Source organism: Eupeodes corollae, chromosome 1, assembly GCF_945859685.1.
Source record: "Eupeodes corollae chromosome 1, idEupCoro1.1, whole genome shotgun sequence".
NCBI lineage: Eukaryota > Metazoa > Arthropoda > Insecta > Diptera > Syrphidae > Eupeodes > Eupeodes corollae.
In genome coordinates this window covers 307,286,372-307,309,644 of record NC_079147.1, presented here as the reverse complement: position 1 = coordinate 307,309,644, position 23,273 = coordinate 307,286,372, and positions in this window count along the sequence as shown.

Below are 23,273 nucleotides of genomic sequence, written 5' to 3'. Positions count from 1 at the left end.
TCTGAGGGGACGATGTATTTGGTCTACTCAACAAACTTGTCCCCCATAAAACGAACTATTTTTGAAGTAATCTTCAAATTAAGTTGTCTTGGTTACTAAGTTGAGTTGTTATCCATAATAGACCCTTAATTAAGGATCAAAAATATCCTTAACAAAAATAACACTAAAAATGTTCATTCATATTTAAACAATGCAGAACACTTTACAAGTATTTTATACATTGTACAATACAATGTAATATCAAACAATTCTATTACTCAAGATTTTCAAACATAGGTTCTCGCTTTTTAACGCTTTTATATACAAAATAATCGAGTTTTTATATGTAAGCTTCGAAAAGACAAATTTAGGGGTTTTTTGACTTTTTTTCTACCATTTTTAGGTATATCCGAATAGAAACAGTACAATAACCAAAACACATTTTCTTAACCAATGTAGTGTTTTAAAAAGTCCTATCTAAAACAATTTGAACCCGTTTTTCATCAAATGCCACAATTTAATAGCAATATAAAATTCAACCCGTATTTTAACGCAATCATTTTTTTTCACAACTTTGTCTCTCAAAATCAGAGAACAACAACCATAGTAAATTTAAAAAACCCAATTATGACCAAGTATGGAGTCGAAAGTTAATATTTATGCTTAAAAGAACTCTTTTCTGAATATTGGCTAAAAATTGTATTTACATATTATTTAAGTCTTTTTTCCTACCCTTCCTTTCATATAATTAAGCTTCCGAGATTTTATTAATTATTTAATTTAAAACATTATTGCTTTTAGGGCTCAAATTTTAATACGAAAAAACAAAAATATTTTTAATGAATGTAGTTTTTGAAAGTAATTCCCCCTTTTGTTGTTTTCCATATAATAATTTCCGTATACAATTATTTTCACAATTTAAACAAAATTAAAATAAAATAAAAAACAAAACACCATGAATTTTAATGTAATTTGAAATTCCCCAAAAAATTAAACAATTTAAAATACCTATTATGTAAAACAAAGTGTCGAGTAAGTATAAATAAATGCAAATCAAATCGTTGTCCTTTCACATTAACAAAAATATTTACAACAAAAACAATCTGTGTAAATGTATATTAAATTTATAATATATTTAAAAATTCAACCAGCTTTTTGTGAAAATTAAAAACAATAAATATAACCTCTGTCGCAGCACCACCACCACCACCACCCCATCATCATCATCATCATTTCCATAACAATATTCTGTTTAATCTACTTATTTCCCATTCTTCCTGTTTCGTCCTTCTTTTTTCGCTTCATTCTTGTGTCTTTATTACACGAAACATTTCTGCTAAAAAGGACACAAAATTTACATTCTATTAGAATTCTTTGACGAAAATGTACCTACAAGACCACGAATAAAAAAAGATAAAAGTTCAAAAAAACAAAACACAGAACCAGAACTTTTAAACTGCCAGAGCCAGAAGCTCCGTTTACATCTTCCATCAACCAACTCCCATCGCCCATCTCCCATCATAATCATCATCCTCAGGATGTCAAGCCACCAGCTCCAGGACCAGCACTGAATTCATCCATAATCAACGTCCATTCATCGAAGAAAATCGTGCATCGTTATTCTAATGAGCAATTCATTTTGTTTTCGCATGAATGACATAATTTTTTCCAGGACAAAGGAGGCGCCTTAAAGACTTTCCTTTCCTTGCTTTCCCTTCCCTCAATTTGAACCTGGCACTGACTGGGATTTGAAGGGGATGGAAGATAAGTATCCCAGAAAAATGTACATAAATCGAACTGAACCGAAAAAGTATCGTATCGGCTCGGCGTCATCATCGGGCCTCTAGGACATAAATACATATTAATTTATATGAAATGATTTATCATAGAATGTATACAAAATGCTTAAGATAATTACACAAATTCCATTGAAATTATTAAACAAAAATAAAAAAGACAACGCACAACTACCGCACCGCCGCGCCGCCGGAGCCGCGTTATGCAAAGTAATGAGCAAACACCCAGAGGTGCCAGCTTGCGGTCTCCGTTGTTGGTTAGGCTTGAAGCTTCCAACAGGCGTCCACCCACTGACGCCGACTCCTACTCTCCCAAAAAATACCGTCTACCTACTTGTGTCAACAATAAAATAATAATAATGGATCCAAATTGATTTCATTTTTCTTCCTGTTATTTTTCCGAAATTGCTCACCAGAGCCGAGGCCGCAATAAATTCTCATTTTTAAAACATTTATTGGTCTCAACGCTCGAATGGCTTGAAAATGGATACGGGGGAAAAATGGAAGGAAGTGGAGGCTGATTGGGGATGCGTGTGTTAGTCGCCATTGCCGATGGGTAAGGAGTTGTCAATAGCCGAACAGGCCCGTAACAGGGATTTCGGGCAAATTGAAACTAACTTTCATGAATGAGTCCTCGTTAGGTTTCAGAAATCTGAGACTAAGAACTAGGGAAACGGTTTAGGTTTAATTTGTATTTTAAAACACATTGAAGTTTTTGAAAATTGTATCCATAACAATATTTACGCTTTGGAAAACTTACCAAAAGTGGTTTTGCAATAGGGCTCGGGCGGGATTAATTTTGACAACTCTTGGCGGCCATATTATCTCTCTTAATTTCTGTCTTAATGTCTTCTATTAATCAATCACTGAAGACAAATCATTATGGTAAGTTATAGCGTTGAGCAACGCTTGCAAAAGATAAAACTTTATAGGTAGATGATCCCCAACTTTTGGTGGCCTAAAACGGATATTTCGGACAAGGAAGATGAAGATCATATGATTTCAACGGGATGACGTTACGTGCAACACAGCTCAACATACAATCGGTATTCTGCGAGGGTTGTTTCATGGTAATAGCGCTCCAAAACGACGTGAATTGTGATTTGACCCTTTTATACTTTTTCTTGTAGAGCTTTCTTAAATTGCCCTCAAAAACAACAAAACCGTTAAAATTGGTCAAATTCAGCCTGATTAAGATGTCATCGAGTGTACGCCATCCAGCAAAGCCACAGCGGACACTTAAAAATAAATAAATTAAGAGGCGGAACAGTCCGTTGAAAACTAGGGCCTAGTGACTTAAAACACTCAACCAGTCATGCTTGCGTGTAATGTTGTCAAGGATGGATGATATAGCCATTTAAATGTTATTGATTGATTGTTGTTATTGATACTTCTTTCATTAAATTCAATTTCAAAATCCACTTGCATTCAATCAAAAACAAGTTCATTTTAGAAGTTTTATAAAAAACAAAAATTTGGCAATACTTTTAAAAGAGACTAAGTTTTCTAGAATTAAAATATAACAATTTAATTTTCCATCACATCAGGTCTTTAAGGTAAGGCCCTTTAAAAAATATCATCAAACCTTGTTTTTGAGGCTAAGATAAATATTATGATGATTTTCGAAAGTAAAAGTTTTTGTGGTTTAGATACAGCTTAAATCATTTTAGTATCTTAATAAGTTTCTGAAAATTCTCATAAGTTTTAAATTCTCATTTGACTAAAAGATGTTTTGAAAAACTTTTTTTTATAAGTGCACACTTAAGGGGATATTACTATACACATATTATGTAAAGACACAGTGTGAGTACTAGGAAAGGGAGAGAGGGATTGAAAAGAGGTGTCGGAGCACATTGGTATTGAATTGTTGAATATTGCAATAGCTGCGAAAGACAGAGTGTGGTAACGTATTCCCCATTCTCGTAGTACGGTTAAAGAACGAATCTCTATACTTGACGGTACGACCGAAGTTGTGCTCGAAAGTATATTCATGAGCATTCCTAGAAGCGCGAGTATTACGGTTGAACTGTTTAAGGGCAGGAATGCAGCTGGCTATTTCTCTAGAGCGTAAACCAAATAACGGTAACACAGGGTAAGACAGGAAACTTGACGACGATGCTCGAGCGACGTAAATGATCCTTTGAAGGTATTATCACCAATCAATCTAAATGCTCTACGTTCAATACTGTGCACGAGGCTTAAGTAAGTTGCAGGAGCACCAGCCAGGAGATGGGAGTTATTCACTGTTCGGTGAGATGAACCATGAGATCACCAGTGGACCTATTGTTATGAAAGCCGTATTGTCGGTCATTAAGAAGCTTACGATCTTTGAGATATTTCTTAAGCTGATAATTAATCAGCGTTTCCATGACTTTGGAAAGAAGAGACGTAAGTGCAATCGGCCGGTCGGACGGTGAAGAAGAGTTACCTTTTTTAGGAATAGGCTGGACAAATTCCTTTTTCCATCTGCTCGGAACGGAACTTGAGGAGTAAGACAGATGAAGAAGCTTACGCTATGGTTTTGCTAGCGTTGAAGAACACCTCTTCAAAACAGTAGCAGGGATACCATTCGGGCCAACGCATTTATGAATGTTGAGATCTTTAAGAACTTTTGCCGCAGTACGAGTGCGAAAAAAGATTTGCCCAAAAGAATCACTAACTTGCTCAAGTACAGGCGGAGTCATAACACTCACTGGCAGCGTTGAATTGGCGGCGAACTGCCTAGCAGAGAGATTAGCTTTCTCTAAAAAGCTAACAAATGGAGTGCCATTGACAACGAGCGTAGGAACCGAACATTTTTTTTTTAATTTAATTTATTTTTAGTTTTGAAGAAATAAAGATTTGGATTAAATTTTCAGTGATGATTTCGAATCCAAACATTATTAATATTTCAATATAATCGGGTTTTTCAATAAGAGCGCTACAAAAGTTTGTTTTAAATAAAACGAAAACGGTTTTGGATAGGTATTAATGAAATTCTTTATTCCTGTGAAAGAACGTTTGATGCTATTTTGTATGGAACCCGATTTTTCACAGGTTTAAAGGTGCCAAATCGCATGACCGAGGCGGCAAAGCGACTTGACCATTTCGTGAGATCACCCGTTCTCGAAACTTGGTTTCCAATTAATTTATTGTGACTTATGACGCCGTCCTGTTTTGACCAAAAATATGTGGTTATCAATGAACGGTAGCGATCGCCATTCACAGTCACGTGCCGGTCTTGATCATCACGGGAGAAGTACGGCCGGAATTTTTTCGGTATGCATTGATGACTCATGGAGTGAGTGTGGATTTCTGCCTGACCAATACCGCATATTTTGTATATTGACGAAACCAATCAGCCAAAAATGAGCCTCATCACTTCAGATGATTTTACGATGAAAATCGGAATCGTTTTCAAGTTGTTGCTCAGCCCAATTTACGAACATACGACGACGCTTCTGGTGGTCAAGCGGCTTTAGTTCTTGCGTCAATTTAATCTTGTGTGGATGTAGGCCCACATCTTTCGCAAAATTCGCCACAAGGATGTTACAGATATACCCAACGCTTGAGAACGACGTGTAAAAGATAGATTTGGGGAACTAAATCCTCAGCGGCAGCAATATTTTCGACATCACTTGCACTTCTTTGTCTCACTGTCACGTCAACATTTTGTACTGTGCCTGTGGATTCAAATTTATTCACTAGACGCTCAATTGTTAATCTGAATTGAATTTATGAACCAGGTGGCGCAAAAGTACTTTGAAAAATAGTGGCTAGTGACTTACGACTCTCAACCGTTCCTGTGTGCGAGTAATGTTGTCAGGAATAGAGGGGACCTTCAGTTTTAAGCAGAATCCGAACGTCTTATTTGAAAACCACTTCTTATGACAAGAATCACTTTTGGAGAAATCCTCGCAAGAGGCAGTACCCCTGAAAAAACTTTAGATTGCAGGGATTGAACCCAAGACCTCTAGCATGACATTCCAACGCACAAACCATCATGCCACGAGTACAACAATTGTTGGTCTGCTAGGACGATTATGACGACCATAAATTGGACGTAGCGCTCTTAACGTAAAGGCAACTTACTCTGTAGTACCCGTGGCATGATGGTTAGTGCGTTGGACTGTCATGCCAGAGGTCTTGGGTTCGATCCCTGCCTATGCCATCTAAAAAGTCTTTTCACGGGTACTGCCTCTTGCGAGGAATTGACAAATTCTCCGAGAGTAAATCTTGTCATGAAAAAGTGCTTTCTCAAATTAGCCGTTCGGAATCGCCATATAAACTGTAGGTCCCCTCCATTTCTGACAACATTACTCGCACACAGGAATGGTTGAGAGTTGTAAGTCACTAGGCCCTGGTTCTTCATGGACTGTTGCGCCACCCAATTTATTTATTTATTTATTTATTTATAACTTACTCTGAAGTAGTAAATTTTAATTTCGAATAGTTGTTGGCTCATATATCTTTTCTTATCATGAAATGGCAAACCTTACGGAAGAGAAATGTCAAAAGGGTGGCAAGAAATATGGCGTCAATTGCTGTTCCTGTTGCTCTACTTTTATTGCGTCCCTGTTGAAAAACCCTGTATCTATGCATATATATTTTTTTAATATATTTCAAGACCTTGAACTAATAGCTTTGTTAAGACGATGGTTTGCAACCTGACGTGAATGATAGATTTGGAGTCAGATTTATATTATTAACATCAAAATCCATCAAAAAAGTGCAACTTAATTAACAGGAGCAATAAATTTCCACCAGTTTAATTCAGTTAAGATTGTTACAAGCATTATTATCAAAGCCTTACCGAAGCTTCCATCCTACTTCTTATCATCCACTTGAATAATTTTTAAGTATATACATTATTTGGCGAAATATCTAGTATATAACTGGGGCCTATGTAACAGTAACTGGCTCAAAACTTTCAACCATTCCTGCTGGCGAGTAATGCCTGAGATGGAGTAACAGTTTCTATAAAGCCTAATTCAATAAGCACTTTTCGTAACCAGAGCAACTCTTAAAGGATCCTGTAAAAAAAAAACACTTTTAGATAATGTATGTAAGGAATGTAGTAAGACATATGGCTTCATAGTCTTTCGCAGTTGCCATCACGCCACGGGTAAACTTTGCCGTGAAAACAAGTCTATTTTAGAGGTTTCACCGAAACATGACTTGGTGACTGTCTTTGTTTTGGAAATCATTTTTCTGTATTTTGCATTGTGAAAGAAAATTATTCATTCATTCAAATTTTGTCAAAGATTCTTATTATAGAAGCTTATCCGAAGTTCAAATATTTGATTTGAATAATTCGAAAACTTTACTGAAATTAAAATATGACTTATTCAAATCACAACACAAATTAGCGATTTTAAGAACACTAACTCCTAGATAAAGGTCCTTTATATCCGCTCCTGGATTTGAACCAAAATAGCCCATACATTTGGAGGAAGTGATGGGGTAGTGGTGGCATAGTGTATCTTTACATAATATGAATATACACGGACTCAATATCCAGCTGGAAATAGCCTCAGGGTTAAAAATGTATTATTGCCTGTTTATTTTCGTAGAGCATTTTTCTCTTCGTCCTGGTTTTACACAACACAATTTTTCAGGATATTCCTCGTTGTTTTTTTTTTTGTTTTTATTTTTTTTGTTGTTGTTGGAAAATATTAAAATAATTATAATACTTCCATAGAATGGAACGACGTCGAGCCATCGAATTTTAATTGGAGTTTAACGTCGAATCAATAAACAAAGCTATGAAATTAATTATTCGTGCACATCCCTATTCTCCAGGCCGGGTCTGGAAGCGTTACGAGACACTCACGCACAACCCATTTATGTGTCAAAATGGCCACAACATTGGAATGGGACAAATATATTATAAATGTCCACATATTATTTTGTAGCGTTCTTCTGGTATGGTGATGAGAGTAGTGGGGTGGGATAAGGCCGCTCTCTCCTGGCTCGGGTGGTGAGGGTGTTGTTTGCAATTCCATCTATTATTGGAATTTGGAATAAAATTTTATAAGGGCAATTAATTTGTGCGGTTTTTATTTTTTTTTGCACTCAAAGTAGGTGAGGAAGGAGGAGAAGGAGGATGAAGTGAATAAGGGGTTGAGCCATGGACAATTGATTTGGGTATGGCATGTCGCCGCAACATTATGGCAAAGCTTATTCCGAATGTCCTTCAGGCAAGACTCTCTCTTCTGTAGACCAGTCAGGGCATCAACTCGCTGCTATATCCAATCAAATAAATTTTTCATCAATCTATGGTTTTGATTTTTCAATACGGATACTGTAACTTCCCCCTCCCTATACTACTCGTAAGTAGAAGCTGTATATATAGAGGATATGACAGGGGCTGTAAAGAGTATGTAGCGGAAATAATATAACGTGCTCAAAATGTGAGGGCCACAAATGAGTCAATTTAAATTTAATGTAGACCAATTGGCCATAATGGTGTTTCATTTGGTTTGCGTGAATATGTCGAATTCGAAGCGTAAAATTAACTTTCCTCCATTACCAAAACCATTACCGCCAATCCATAGCCTGAGCATGTTTCCAGTTTCAATATGGAGTCATAATGCCTGTTAAACTAGTTTCCAGGATTCACTTTAAAATGTGATTCTGCGAAAAGAGCATAATAAAATTGAAATTAATTTTTAAAACAACTTTTAAAGCGAAACAGTATTGTAACCGAAAATTAAGTTTCAATGGAAAATTGTATTGAAAACTATCCCTTAGGTCTTATTGATTTTGAAAAGGAACAATATTTAATTACATCTTAGGGTGGGAAAAATTATTGTTTCAAAACTTTTTAAAATCAAATAATTTTAAAAAATCAGGGTTTATTCTGAATCAGAGGGGTATGGTTTGTCAGTAATTAGATTGGTCTTCCAATGCCCTATCTACACAAAATTCGATAAAAGCACAAACTACAGAGGTAGTTGTCTTCGAGAACTTATCCAACCTGCTATTTGAGGGTCATAAACCTTTAATCAGCACGTATGCCAGTGTGGCCTCACACATCAACTATAGACCAAATCTTCACATTGACGCAAATCCTCGTAATGACAAATTTCAAGTCGACAGAGCCGCATATGATATTGGAGCTGGCTCTTGGAATTAGAGATTCCCGAAAATAAAAACTATTACATTTTACAAAATATTCGAAGCGCTTTTTAATACATGTTCAAGACTTAACTCAATTTTTAATTCCATGTGGTTAAAAGTTTCCGTGAATAAGCACATCATTCACTATTCTTTTCTTTATAGGAGCCCAAACCTGGACAGAGTTTCGACTTCTCAGGAAATTGATGCTCTGTCTGACTCCATACAAAGAATTGTCTCCCTGTATCCTCACACTGAAATTTTTATTACGGGCGATTTCAATGTTCACAATTCTTCGTGGCCTTACCATTCGGGCTAGACAACACCCGATGGAATGTGTGCTGAGATTTTTGGTGAGTTTAACAATCTTACTCCGCTCGTCAATGAGCCTACTCGTATATCAGACGTTAACGGCCGAGCAGAAAATACACTTGACTTGTTTCTCACTTCTGATCCTGATAAATACACAATCAGTATATTGATGCCTCTAGGCACATCGGACCACAGTGTCATATCTGCTAATTTCTCGTGTCAAATCAGTTAAAGAAAGAGCTAAGAGAACCGTTTCGCAGTACGAGAAAGCCAATTGGGACGGTCCCAATAACTTCTACAGGATCTTTAGCCGGAAAACGTTTAGGCAAGCCAGCAAGGCCTGCAACGCCTATATTTGAAGGACCAAATTTTGACCAAAAAATACGGTGAAAAATACTGCAATGTCCCAAAGGCAGTAAGAAATTTCGGTCATTTGTGAAAAATATGAGGAATTCTTCCTCTTCCTCGGTTCCTATGCTTGTTGGTAATGAAACTCAATTAGTTAGCTCTGTTGATTAAGCCAACTTATTTGCAAAGCAGTTCGCCTAAAATTTCACCTTACCAGATAGATTCATTGCTCCCCAGTTCTTGAACGTGTAAATGATTAATGGGACCAATCTATTTTCGTACTCTAACTTTAGTGAAAGTTCTTAAAGATCTCAACATTCATATATCCGGTGGCCCAGATGGTATCCCCGCTATTATTCTGAAGAGGTCTTCTTCCATGCTAGCAAAACCACTGCATAAGCTTTTCCATCTATTCTATTCTTCTGGGCTCGTTCCGAGTAGTTGGAAAACTGCATTTGTTCAGCAAATCCCAAAAAACGAATCTTCTCTCCCACAAATTATCGACCAGCATAAACGTACCCTCTTTCCAAGTTCATGGAAACGCTGATTAATTATCAACTTAAGAAATTTCTTGAGGGACGGAGTCTTCTTAATGACCGGCAATACGGCTTTCGTAGCAATAGGTCCACTGGTGATCACATGGTTTACCTCAACGAATTGTGAAACAAATCATTACATCGTTTTGGAGAAAGTAAGATTATTACACTTGATATTTCAACGGCATTAGATAAAGTCTGGCATCTTGCATTTTTATCGAATATGCGTGCTTTTGGTATTGACAAATCTCTTCTTAGTTGGATAAGAAATTTTCTTTCGAACCGGTCAGTATAAGTTGTATTGGACGGATTCAAGTCTAAAACCCATAATATAAATGCTGGTGTGCTCCAGGGCTCCGTTTTGTCTCCGACCCATTTCCTCATTTTTATAAATGATCTTCTGTCTACTACTTCTAATCCAATACATTGGTGATCGCTGACGAAAGCACTCTCAGCTCTTCATATTGGTTTTCAGACTCACAACCCTCTTCGGATGTGGAACTGAAACGGAAAAATATGATAAACTCATTAAATTCCGCCCTACGCAGCATTGTACAATAAGGAATACAAAACCGCGTGAAATTTAATGCTTCGAAAACCCAATGCTGTCTTGTATCGTTAAAGTGAGATAAACCCTCTTTGGCACTATCTATGAGTGGCACTTGCATCAACGAAACTGAAAATCTCGACATCCTCGGAATGTGCATCAGGAGCCACCTTTTGTGGAGCGATCACATACGCAAGATACAAGAAATTTGTCTCCCCGTCTGATCTGGCTACAGAAGTACAGAGATTCATTTTTTACCCGTACTACACGAATGTGGAATGATTTGCGCGCTCTATCTTTCCCTGTCATTGCAATGTTCAGGAATTCAAAATCAATTTACATCGACACCTCCTATCCAACCCTTCAATCTTTTCCTTATACTCACACTGTGTCTTTGGCATATTAAAGGTATACAAAACCCTAGCTATCATGTGATTTCTTCAGAAAAATTTGTTCGCAGATAATTGCTCCTGTATTTGAGTAGGACTAATAAAAGATTAATTTAAATTATAAATTGAACGAGTTCCACCAAAATGTGGACGTAATGCAAGAATATAAAACAAAGCTGGCTTGGCCACTAATGAAAAACACTTCAGTCAAACAAACCTTAAAGTCCCTACCCTTGGTTCGAGACGATCAGGAATTTTCAGCATCCGCTTTACAATTACCCTTCTGTTACAGACGTAAGAGCTCTTTATGATTTCGACGATTGAAATCAGCTTTCAAGAGATTGCTACCAATGAAACACCGCAATATCTCAGGCAAAGAGCCTCGCATGTGTCGGAAGACGTATAAGTAAGTTGTTAACTTTTATTCACTTTGATGTATGTAAGAAGCGCTGTCCCGTCTTCTTCCTTAGGGCTTTATTGATATTATGATGCAGTTAGAGTCAATTTCATAATTACTTAATCTTATTCAAACCTTATCCGAAGTATCTCAAGAAAGACAATTCTGCCTACTTACATACATACGAGTAGGTCCTCGATCATGTTACGTCCGTGAAATTCCCCGTACCTCCTATGCGCCATCTTGTATGATTTTTGGAGATATAATTCAACTTTTTCAAACTCTCCATCGTATGTGTTCCTATTTGACCGTTCTTCGACAAGTTCTTCTAGGATGGTCCACATGTCTGCCCTCGTGTGATAATGGCCTTAGCTCCGTGGCTTAGCCCGCAATGCCCCATTTCACTGCCACTTTTATCTTCGCATTATGGAGTCCATAACTTCCTGTTGACATTGGGACGGAACAGTCGAGCTTTTTCATTAATGCTTCCGAGTTGTTTCTCCATAATTGGCCAGCATTTCAAACAATCACAACAGTTGCTCTTCTGATTCGGCTGCTGACGTTTGAGGGGAGATTGCAGAGTGTACTTCAAATGTTCACAAAGCTCAAAGCAATAAGTTACTTAACACCAACAGAAACAGTTTTGGTGAGATGATGCAGCGTTGCGTTACTCCGCTTTTATTATTAAACTGCCTATTACAATCTTATATTACCTAAAGCGTGATACTTGGAGCAAAAATATGTAGTCTTGGTCATGGATAGCAATAAAATTATCTAATTATCCTTTTTCGAAATTGACCGAAAGCAAGTAAGTGTCAGGTTAGGTTATTTTGATGATAGACTTGATTTTAAGACTTCTTGATGACAGTTTATCTAAATAATAATGCAAATCTTCTCAAGTAACATCATAATTGTATTTCTACAAATATTTTGTAGTTGTCAGAATTTTCGAAACAAAGACTGTTCTAGACCTTCCATAGACTATAATTGAAGACACACATAACAATTGTCGGTGGTGCTACCTCAGAAGACAATAGAACACAAGGTCTTCTTCTATCTGTCGTTGCTCTGCATCGTTTCCTTTCTTTTTCCCTGTTTCTCATTCAGCAGCAGCACAAAAACGAATCAGTTCAAATTGATTGATTTTATTCAGGTGTTCCTTGAAGAGGGAAATAGGTTTTTCTTCTCAATGCAATACAAAAAGAATTCACAGTATGTTTCTGTTTCTGTTTCTTGCCTGCCATTGCCTGGCAAAGACTTAAAAACCCTGAAATGATAATGACGGTGATCACCTCTTCTTCTTCTTCTACTCCTTCACTAAAATGCTAAGCTTCTTTCATTTTCCGGAAACTAAACCAAAAACGAAAACGAAAAAGTACGAATCCATTAGATTTGTATTCTTCTCGGATGCTTCCCTTCGCCGACTTCTTGTGTACCACACTCCATTTCAAATGGAATATCCTTCAATGACAAAACAAAACAACATCGCATTGGTCCAAGGACGATAAAGAAGACGATGGCAATGGCACGACGACGATGATGACGAAAACTATACAAGGATGAGAATGAAGATGACGTCTATGATGGAGGATACAAAAATAAGAAAAAACAGAAATCTAAATCCTTTGCCACCTTCAAAGGACGATGCCAGGACATCCCCTTCCAAGTCCCAACAACGAACGGAAAGCTGCTCTAGAGCAGAACTACATGGACTGATTCAATGAATGGAAATGAGAGAAATAAAATTCGAAACGTTGAACAAAATTAAATCTAAATGCGACGGAAGTGTAGCACTTACCTTCTTCAACATTTTATGTACCATCAGGACCAATTTCTTCCTTCAGCAGGTTATTTTATCAATGTGTAGGATGTGGTTTTAGCAGAGCAAAAGAGGCAGCACCTTCAAAGCACACCAAATGTACACCTTACCTGTGTGGGTTGGGTACCTATCCTTTTTCACTTTTGAAAATTATTTGCAGATGAATCCAGCTCATGCATCATTAATTGAAAATAAACAAATTGAAACGAAAGGCGAGACATGCTACCTAACATCAATTCGAACATCCTGTTTCGTCTTTTGCGACGTGAAATTTAAATTTCGATGTGGATGGCGTCGTCGTCGATGGCATGAGGAGTAAGGAGTAATGGGTATAAAGGTATCATCGTCCTTGATATCTATACTCGTACATACACTATATAGTTGGAGGATATGGACCAGACATTTTCGTTACGAAGTTCTTGATGTTGTTGTTTGTCAGGCAGGACTCTCTTTTAACTGAGTCGAGTGGGTGATGATGATGATTCCTGTTCATATAGCAAAAGAGGCAGCTCTTCAATTAAAATCCAATCTGACTTGGTTTTCATTGCAAAAAGGATTCGAATTTCGAGTATGGTTTTGAGTGAATGATTGAAGTACTGATGATGTTGGTGGTGGTGATGATGATGATGATGCTGATGGTTAGGCTATGATATGGACAGTGAAAAGTTCGCAGAAAGGTTTTAGATTCCCAAACATGATTGAAAACTGAATTTCCAAGGTTTGATTTGGTAAAAGTGAATCGTAAACTTTGTGATAACATTACACAAAATTGGCAAAAGATTGGGAGAATTCTCTTCCAACATGATTTCGAAAGGCATATCAAAGGAGCCTGTGGTGTCACATCAATAAAACCACTAGTGTTAACGAAAGCAAGTCGTATGTGCTAAAGATATCTGTTTCCTCCTATAATTTGGAACATGGAAAATGAACTTAACGAAAATTTGATTTTTCCGGTATTATCAGGACTACTGAAAAATATTCAAAAATTAAAATGTAAGTATTCCACAAGTGTATAAACTTAAAACAGCTCATAGACGTCGTTTGTAAGAGTTGTGGGGTATGTATTGGAGAAGTCATATTACTTTGTTTTATGAGTTTGACATCTTTCAAAGTCCATATATGTTTGGGTATTAATTGTTGTTTTTGTGTGAGACTTTTACGTTTCAATTTGTATAAATCAGTCGATAGTGATTTATTAATTGATTTATCGGTTCAAAAACGGCAATTTTAAAGTGCAAGCCAAGAAATATGAACATCGTTCTTAAAAGGTTGATGACTTTTAATTGCCTGATTTTTAAGATGAAGACAATACACAATGGCAGAAATGCGTGTCAACATTTGTTTACTACTTTTCATTTCTTAGCACCTCTGAGTATTATGCTTCCAAATGTGCTTCACAGGCTACGTTTTCTTCTATCGGTATCATGGACTTGAAACGGTAACTCTTCTATTTCCCAAAACTGCTGTAGTTGAAGGTTCATATCATTTGTTTGAAATAAACTGCAGATTTGTTGACTTCCAGTAAGCGACATGAAAGTGAATTAATGTAAAGCAGTTTGAAACGATGAGTGGCCATATATTATCTGTGCCTGTACAGCATTCTGCGAGTTGCCACTGCTGACCAACCCCAGCCCTGATACCTCGACATATGTCCTTAATTGTTTCAGCTTGAGCAACTGAGCAGCTTCTTTAGTAATGAATGATGATTCGGAACCTGTATCAATAATGGCTCTCAAAATATGTAGCCGGCCGTCTGAATAGATAGCCTTAATTATAGCGGTTGCTAATAGTTCTTGGCGAGAGAAATGTCTATCACCATATGAAGTGTGATAGTTCAAACTGGTGGAATTTTAAGCATCATTGTTGGGTTGGAATTCGAAGGCATTTGCGTTGTGTTGGAAATCTCAAACAAAATTATGCAGGATTTCTTTGGAAATTTTTACTCTGCACTTGTTGGTTGACATGCAAAGAATGATGTCTCTGATGAGAAAAGATGCAGCATAGTGGACTTGGACATCCATTTAAGAAATGCCTGTAAGAAACACAATTTTTACATACCTTCAACCGTCGAACAACATCTGTACGACCCATGGTCTCCATATTTAAAAATTTGTGACATCTTTTCAAGGAATGTTTTTATTTATTACATAATTTACATATTGAATTTTCCGTCACAGCTGGTTAAGCAGGGTTACATTTTTGCTATGCAAGTAAAACCTTGAACTTCAGTTGAAAACGAGATTTCGCATGAGCTGCTGGAATCGCAGGTTTAAACACTCGGTTTGAAGAATTTCCACGAAAGCTATACTCTTCAATTATTCTTGAATAACAATTTTCTGATTTTTTGAAGAAAAAAAAAGTTAAAAATACTTTGTAGGAATATAAATAGAATATTAAAAAAGTATTTAAAATCAAGAATAAGGGAAAATTAGAATATTGTCGAAGCTTACTACAAATTTTCTTCAGAACTCATTTTGAAAAATTAAAAGAGGCTGAATTTTATTAAAATGACTAACTTCGGAAGAAATAATTCCAAATGCAGTTTTGAGCGAAAAATTAAATAAAGTATTTGTAGAAACAGTTGGAAAGAGCAAACTCTTCGATTTATAAGAAGTCATTACAAAGACTTTCTTTTTCAAATCAATTAAAACTGCAATTTGCGAACTCAGAAAAATTTGTAGAAGAATCTACAAAAAAAACTGATTTGACTTTCTGTGGTATAAAATACAGATCCAATTCCATGTTCCTTAGCAGAGAAAAATAAGCAAACCATTAATTCAGGCCGCATCATCTGTAAAAGCTGCCAGTAAACCCTTAAAGTATAGTTTTAACAATAGCTTCTACAAGCTTAAAAGAGAATTGGTCCCAATAGCGAACCCTGTGGAACTTATAAGCGTACTGTTATTTTTTAGTATTTACTTAAAATGTTACCAAATTTCACTCTTTGATTTCTTACTTCTAAAGATGTTTTGAATCAAAAACGTCTTTTTTAAAAATTGGTAGGAAGTTGTCTCATTAAAGTGCATCAGGATACGTACTACCAAAACTACTTTTACTAAAGTATTTGTTTGCAAAGACTTTTTTTTCCAAAATAGAAATTATAAAAAATATAAAACGTTCTTCATTTTCAAACAAGAACTTGAGCTGCTTCATAACTAAATGAATTGAAAAACTACAAAAAAACTGAAAGCATTGATACTTCTTGAATTAAGTCACTGTATATACCGCATTATATGCACCTCAAATTTTAGAATTTGAGTGTTATAAATATTCTATATATATATGATAACATACACATTTAAGTGGGTGAACACCACGCCCTTTAGTGCATAGTCTCAGGTTGTCGATTAATTACTTTCTACCTATACTACAGGGTTTTTCAACAGAGCGACAGTTTCAAGAATATCGCTGCCGCTGAGGTTTCAGTTGCAGAAAGCCCAAATCTGTCTCTCACACGTCGTTTTCAAGCGTTGGGTATGTCTGTGACGTTGTTGTGGTGAATTTTGTGAAAATATCTGTGGCGAATTTCAAGAAAATATCTCCATTTTAAAATAAAATGCACGAATGGGTCGCACGAACTTGCTCCTGTATGTTAAATAAATTTGTCTTCAAAGATATAAAAAAACCGTGCGATTATCCCAAGACACAACTCATCCTAAGACAACTCATCCCGGAAATGAAAAATACTTGTAAGCATACGTAAACAATTCAATTGTTTGTGTATTCAACAAGTTCGTTCAAAGCTTTTTCCTCTGAATGGCTTTATTAAATTCCCAAAGGAAGTTATTGTAATGGGTACGATTTGTAAAATTGAAAATTTTGACAATTCTCGACGTTTCAAGGTCCCTAGATTCGAAATAAAAGATTTTTAGAACGGTGTTTGTGCGTGCGTGTGTACGTGCGTTCATACATCTGTACGTTTGCCACGTTTTTTTCGTTGTCCATAGCTCAAGAACCAGAAGAGATATCGACTTCAAATAAATTTCGTTATACAAAGATACAGAAAGAGGTCTTAAGAAAATTGCGTGGACGGTTTTTTTTACCAAAGTAGTTAAAAAAAAAGGTGCAAATTTTGGTTACCCTAAATATCTCATGAACCAATGACTTGAGTTAAATCTGTTTAATATATTGTAACGTGATACCAAACAAATAAATATATTATATTATTATATACTTGTTATTATAAGATCCTTATATGTTTACATGTTTACGTACTTATTTATTTATTTATTATTTATTATTATTTACTTATTTTTTATTTATTTATTTATGTATTTATTTATTTATTTATTTATTTATTAATTTATTTATTTATTTATTCATTTATTTATTTATTTATTTACTTATTTATTGTTGTAACTATTTATTTTTCTTTTCTATACATATTTACTTATATGTTGATTCATTCATGTATCTCGTTCATATTTATTTGTTTATTTATTTATTTACATAGGTACTATTCGTTTATTTATTTAGTTATTTACTCATTTGTTTTTCTTATTAATTAACTATTGTATTTATTTAATTATATATTTCTTACAAATATGTATATTTATTCATGTATTTACTAACAAAGTACTAATATACCTTTATAAATTAATTTATTATTATTATTTACTAACCCAATTCATACTAACCTTCTTCATTACTATAGTTTTGAAGTTGAATTGTTAATTCCAGTCCAAACGTACCTGATTTTTTTTTTTTATTTTGTATTGAAGGTTTTATTTGTACTTTCCTTCAAAGTAAATTCTTTATTTTTTTTGTAAACTTTATTTAAATTAAAATACTTATTCAGTAGAAAGATATTATTATAGCATATCAAATCTCTGTGTGTAAACTGTGCGGTAGCTTACCAAATGTATATCTAAATACCGAAAATAAAAATCTATCTATCTTCAAACAAATAAATAAAAATTGAAAAAAATCCAAATAACGGTTTTTTATGAATTAAAAAAAAAAACTGAAAAAAATTTGTCACCTCAAAAATTTTACGAAGACAAAATTATTTTATCTCCAAAACAATTTTGCGCAACGAAAAATAAAGTTTTTAACATCTGGTAAAATTTTGAGAAAAATCTAATTGACTGTTTTGTTTTATAAAAAAACATTACTCAATGTTGGTAAAAATTGATTTTCGACTCAAATATCTTTTCAAAACTTTGAGATCAACTTACAAATTTGGTAAAAATTGATGTTTATTTCTTGATATCTCTCAAATTAATTTCATTCATCCAATTCGTAAAAATTTATGAAATTCTACTAAAATTGGTAAAAATTAGTTTTCGACTGAAAATTTATTTAACAAAACTAGATTTTCAAACTAAACTTTTACTTGATATGAAAAATATTGTTGGTAATTTTAAAATTTTTAATAATAATTGAACTAACAACTTTTTTAACCCAACACTAAAACCTACAAAGCCTTTTTTCATTTTTTTAGAGATCAAAATTAACAGTGGCCCCATGATTTTTTATGATCAAAGAGCAGTTTTTGAACTGATTTCAATTAGCTCTTATATTGCCTTAACAATATTTGATTATCAAAAGTGCAATTTTATATTGTTTGGATTCAAATGTAGAGCGTAAATTTACAATCACTTAAAAACTGCATACCAAAAATATTTTAATAACAAAATTGAAAAATTTTATATATACAAAATTTATTTTAAAAAAACAGCTCTAACGATTTTCAAAAAAAATGAGAAAAATAAAGTGTTTTTTAGTTTATAAAATGGTATTTAAATTTTTGAAGACAAACTTAATTCTTGAAACAGTTGTTTTTTAAATTATTTTAACTGTGCATGAGCCCGAAAAAAAAAATCCTTCATTATTATCATAAACATGGCTGACCACGCCAATGAACTATTCTTTATTCGTTTTAGACACCTGGCTAACTACAGGACCAATATATCTTCAGATAATTTACTTTCCATCCTGATGGTTCTGATAACTTCCCATCCCTTCTGTCGATATGTCTTGTTAAAAAGTTTTGTAGGGTTGGGTTAAAAATGTTGTCGGTTGTTATTCTTAAAAATTTAAACATTATCAACAATATTTCGTATAAAGAAATAGTTTAGTTTGAAAATCTAGTTTTTTTAAATAGATTTTCAGTCAAAATCTAATTTTTACCAATTTTAGTTGCATTTCTTAAATTTTTACGAATTGGATGAATGAAATTAATTTGAGAGATATCAAGAAACGAACATCAAATTTTACCAAATTTGAGTACTATTTCTTGTAGATTTTATTATTTTTTTATGAAAAAACGGACTGTTGGATTTTTAACTACTGAATATCGAAAACAATTTTGTCTGTGGAATGAAAAAGTTTGAAGACAATATTTTTAGTTTTTAAAAAGCTTTTGAGTCCAAAGTAAATTTTTACCAAGTTTTAGTATTGTTTTTTTTTTTGTTAGGTTTTTATTTTTTGTGAAAAAACTGTCAATTCGATTTTTCTCAAAATTTTACCGAATGTTGAAAACAATATTTACTATTAGTTAAAATTGGTTGAAAGCAATTATTTTAAAATTTTTGAAAAGATATTTGAGTAGACATTAAATTTTTACCAACTTTGAGTAATGTGTTTTTATTTCGGTGTCATTGGACCGCACTTCTTCCCTGATGATCAAGACCGACACGTTACTGTGAATGGGGATCGCTACCGTTCAATGATAACCGAATATTCTTGGCAATAATTGAATAATATGGACTTGAAGGACATGTGGTTCCTACAGGGCGGTATGCACCACAAGCCACACAGCGAATGCCACAATCAATTTATTGGAAACCAAGTTTGGAGAACGTGTTATCTCACTAAATAGTCCAGTCACTTAGCTGCCTCGGTCGTACGATTTGACGCTCTTACACTATTTCGTGTGGGACTAGGTCAAGTCTTTGGTCTATGCCAACAAGCCAATGATGATTGATGAACTTCGTATGAATATCGGACGTGCAATTGCAGCAGTATCGCCCGATTTATACTTGAAATTTGTCGAATCTTGGGTTCAGCGTCTGGACTTCTGCAAGCGTGCCCATGGTGCCCATGCAATAGAGATAGAGTTTCATACATAATGGCATCAAGCGTATTTTCACAGGAATAAGGAATTTCATTGATATCCAAAACCATTTTCGTTTTATTTAAACAAAAAATTTGTAGCGCACTTATTAAAAACCCGATGCATTTAGGTATTTTGCAACAATTTGAAGAAGTTATTTTAATCAATGTCTCTTATCATAAAATAAACATATACATTGCCCTCAAAGTCCGAAACCCTTGTGTGAAAATTCAAGAACCTTTGGTATTTGCAAATATTTCAAAACTTTTAGTTCGTAGTTATTTAGGTCAATCTGTTCGTATCCCAAGAAAAACTTTAGGTTTTTAACAAAAAAAAAACAACACAAATATTGTTTGTTATATGTCTTGTTTAAATAATGGAACTCTATTTCCTTCAAAATATTACCCCTAAAGTAGCAATCATTATCAAAAAGCTTTTTTTTTACCCATAAATCTTAGTTATTGCTGAATTCTTTTAAAGAATGAATCTTCTCAATTGTTATTAGAATCTAAAATAGACCACTGATTCAACCTAATGTTAGAAACTTACTAATCATAAAGCAAAATCTCTCTCCAGGTTTGTCTCATCCCTGGAACTTTTTTATTACCTTTCATAGACACTTTTTTTTGTAGTTTCATTTATTTCTTTTCTTTTATTCAGACAATTTTCAAGAAGATGAAAGAGTTAAGCAAACCATATACTAAAAGCAAACAGTAATTAAAGAAAACTTTTCCCAAAAATTCTAAAGAAAGCAAATAAGAAGAAAGAATTGAAAATTTCACCGGCACTATTTCATAAAGAAAACCACTAAATCCCGTACAGAGGCATCATAGCCAAACCAAGCCAAGTCGAGCCAAAGCCAAAGCCATATCCAAAGCCAAAGCCAAAGCCAAACCAACCCAAGCCAGAAAAGTCAAAACCTATTTCTTGTCCTCAGTAAGTAAGGTATACACATTAACGAAGCGAAGAAGCGAATAAAAGTGAAACCACAGACTTGTCGAAGAAGTCCCTCTTTATAGAAGACGAGTAGCAACGAAAAATACCAAAAGAAATACATCAACAAGGACCAAGAAAAAAACCAACAACTTTGAAAAGAAAAAGAAAACATTGCGGAATGTTTTGAATAAAAGAAAGAAAATGTCCTTAAGATTTCTTCCTTTAGTTGTAAAATAGAAGAAGAGAGAGAGAGGAATCCGCAACCAACAACTATGGAACTCCAGGACGATGACGCTGAATTCCTCTATTTCTACAAAACTCTCAAGGCTGGCTTAAAAGGACGAAACTATAACGACGATTATATAGGACTTTGTATACTCCTACTATACGGCGATGACGACGACGACATGGGTAATTAAAAACTTTTATTCGCTTTTTAAACTAACAAGAGAAAACTGCACAAAGTCCTTCCCTTATTTTGATCCTCTTTCACCTCATATTTTCGTCCGCCGCCTCCGCGCCGCAATCGGTTTCTTTTTTCTTTCTCTTCAGTTGCTTGGATTTTTTGTTTGTAGGTTTCTTTTCGTCATTCTTTGGTTACCAAGGAATTTCTTTTAGTTATTTTTTTTCCAACAGTCAGACACATAGCTTCAACCCTCCTCCTCCTATTCCTTCAAAACCAACAAGGCAAAATCTAAGAAAAATATTTCAGGCTTTGAATACAATGTCCTTTTTATACCATGCCATATCTCTAATGATGATGGAAAACTGAATCCTTTTCTTTTTCACCTCAACCTATTCTTATTCCTTCTCTCTGTGTTTTAGCTTTATTCGAAACTGTCTTTGAATTATGTCTTCTTCCCGAATTCCCATCCCCCTTTCCCCCTTTTCCACCATTTCCGATTCCCACTAAAACCTGAAAGTCCTTGAGGTAATATAAACTTATGCCTGGACAGGATTTGGACAGGACAAAGGGAAAGCAATAATTTGCTTCGCAATTGCATGAGCTCCTTAAAGTAAATTTTGTTTTATTTTTTGTTGTTGTTGTTGAGTTTTCCTGTTCCTCCTAAAGATGGCGTTATAATCTGTTCGTGCACGTAATCAGCTCAATTAAATTAACACAAAAAGCTTTAGCTTTTGAAGGAGTATAATGTTCTGTTGCTTTGTAGTCGTAGTCGAATAGTGTGTAGTTTGGTTGTTCCAAAGCGCAAAGAAGTTATTCCGAGAATTTAAAAGAGTTTTTGCTCATTAGTTACACTTCAAGGACTTTTATTTAATCAAAATAGGGGGAGGTTTTTTAACTCTTAGCACGCATTCCCGAAAATTAACTTAAATTATAACGTGAGGCGCAATTATTTTTCGTATTGTTGTTGTTGTCAACGAAATAGGTTTGAAATTTATTGTACCTATAGTGAATTTCATGTTCGTACCTATTTGTTATAGAGAGAGAGGGGGGGGGGGGAAGGCATTCAAGTTAAATTGAAAAACTACCGGAGTAAGAAAGTTTTTTGAAATAAATTGTCGTATGGGAGCCAGGTGACCGAAATACATAACATTAAAACAAATTTCGGTCGGTAAATTACATATATATAAAATGATGGCAATGTAGTGTGAATAATTTGAATTAAGGAGGCGAAGTGAAATTCAACCAAGCTTAATCATCTGTAAATGTTATTTTTTCTTCTTTTGTGGAATTTCAGATTGAATATGCTTTCCGCAATTTGGAATTTTAGAATAAATCATAAAATTTTATGGGGGCACATTTTGTTGGTCTGGTTTGTTAGCAAACTAAAATTTATTTCAGAAAACAGGTGAGAAACGATTTTTAGGCCGATTAAAGATGTTGATAAGATTAAAAGCCAAGGCGGTGAAATCATCCATTGAAAACACTGCTGAAATACGAAAGGTGTTGGAAATATAACAAGTCAAATGAACATCTGGACGTACCCCCTGTTAGGAAGGGCAGGTAATATTTTAAGTTTCTGTCACCTTTACCTTTACCAAAAGAGAAACCATTCAATTAAAAATAGTTCAAGTTTTGTTTTAATATCGGCTTTTC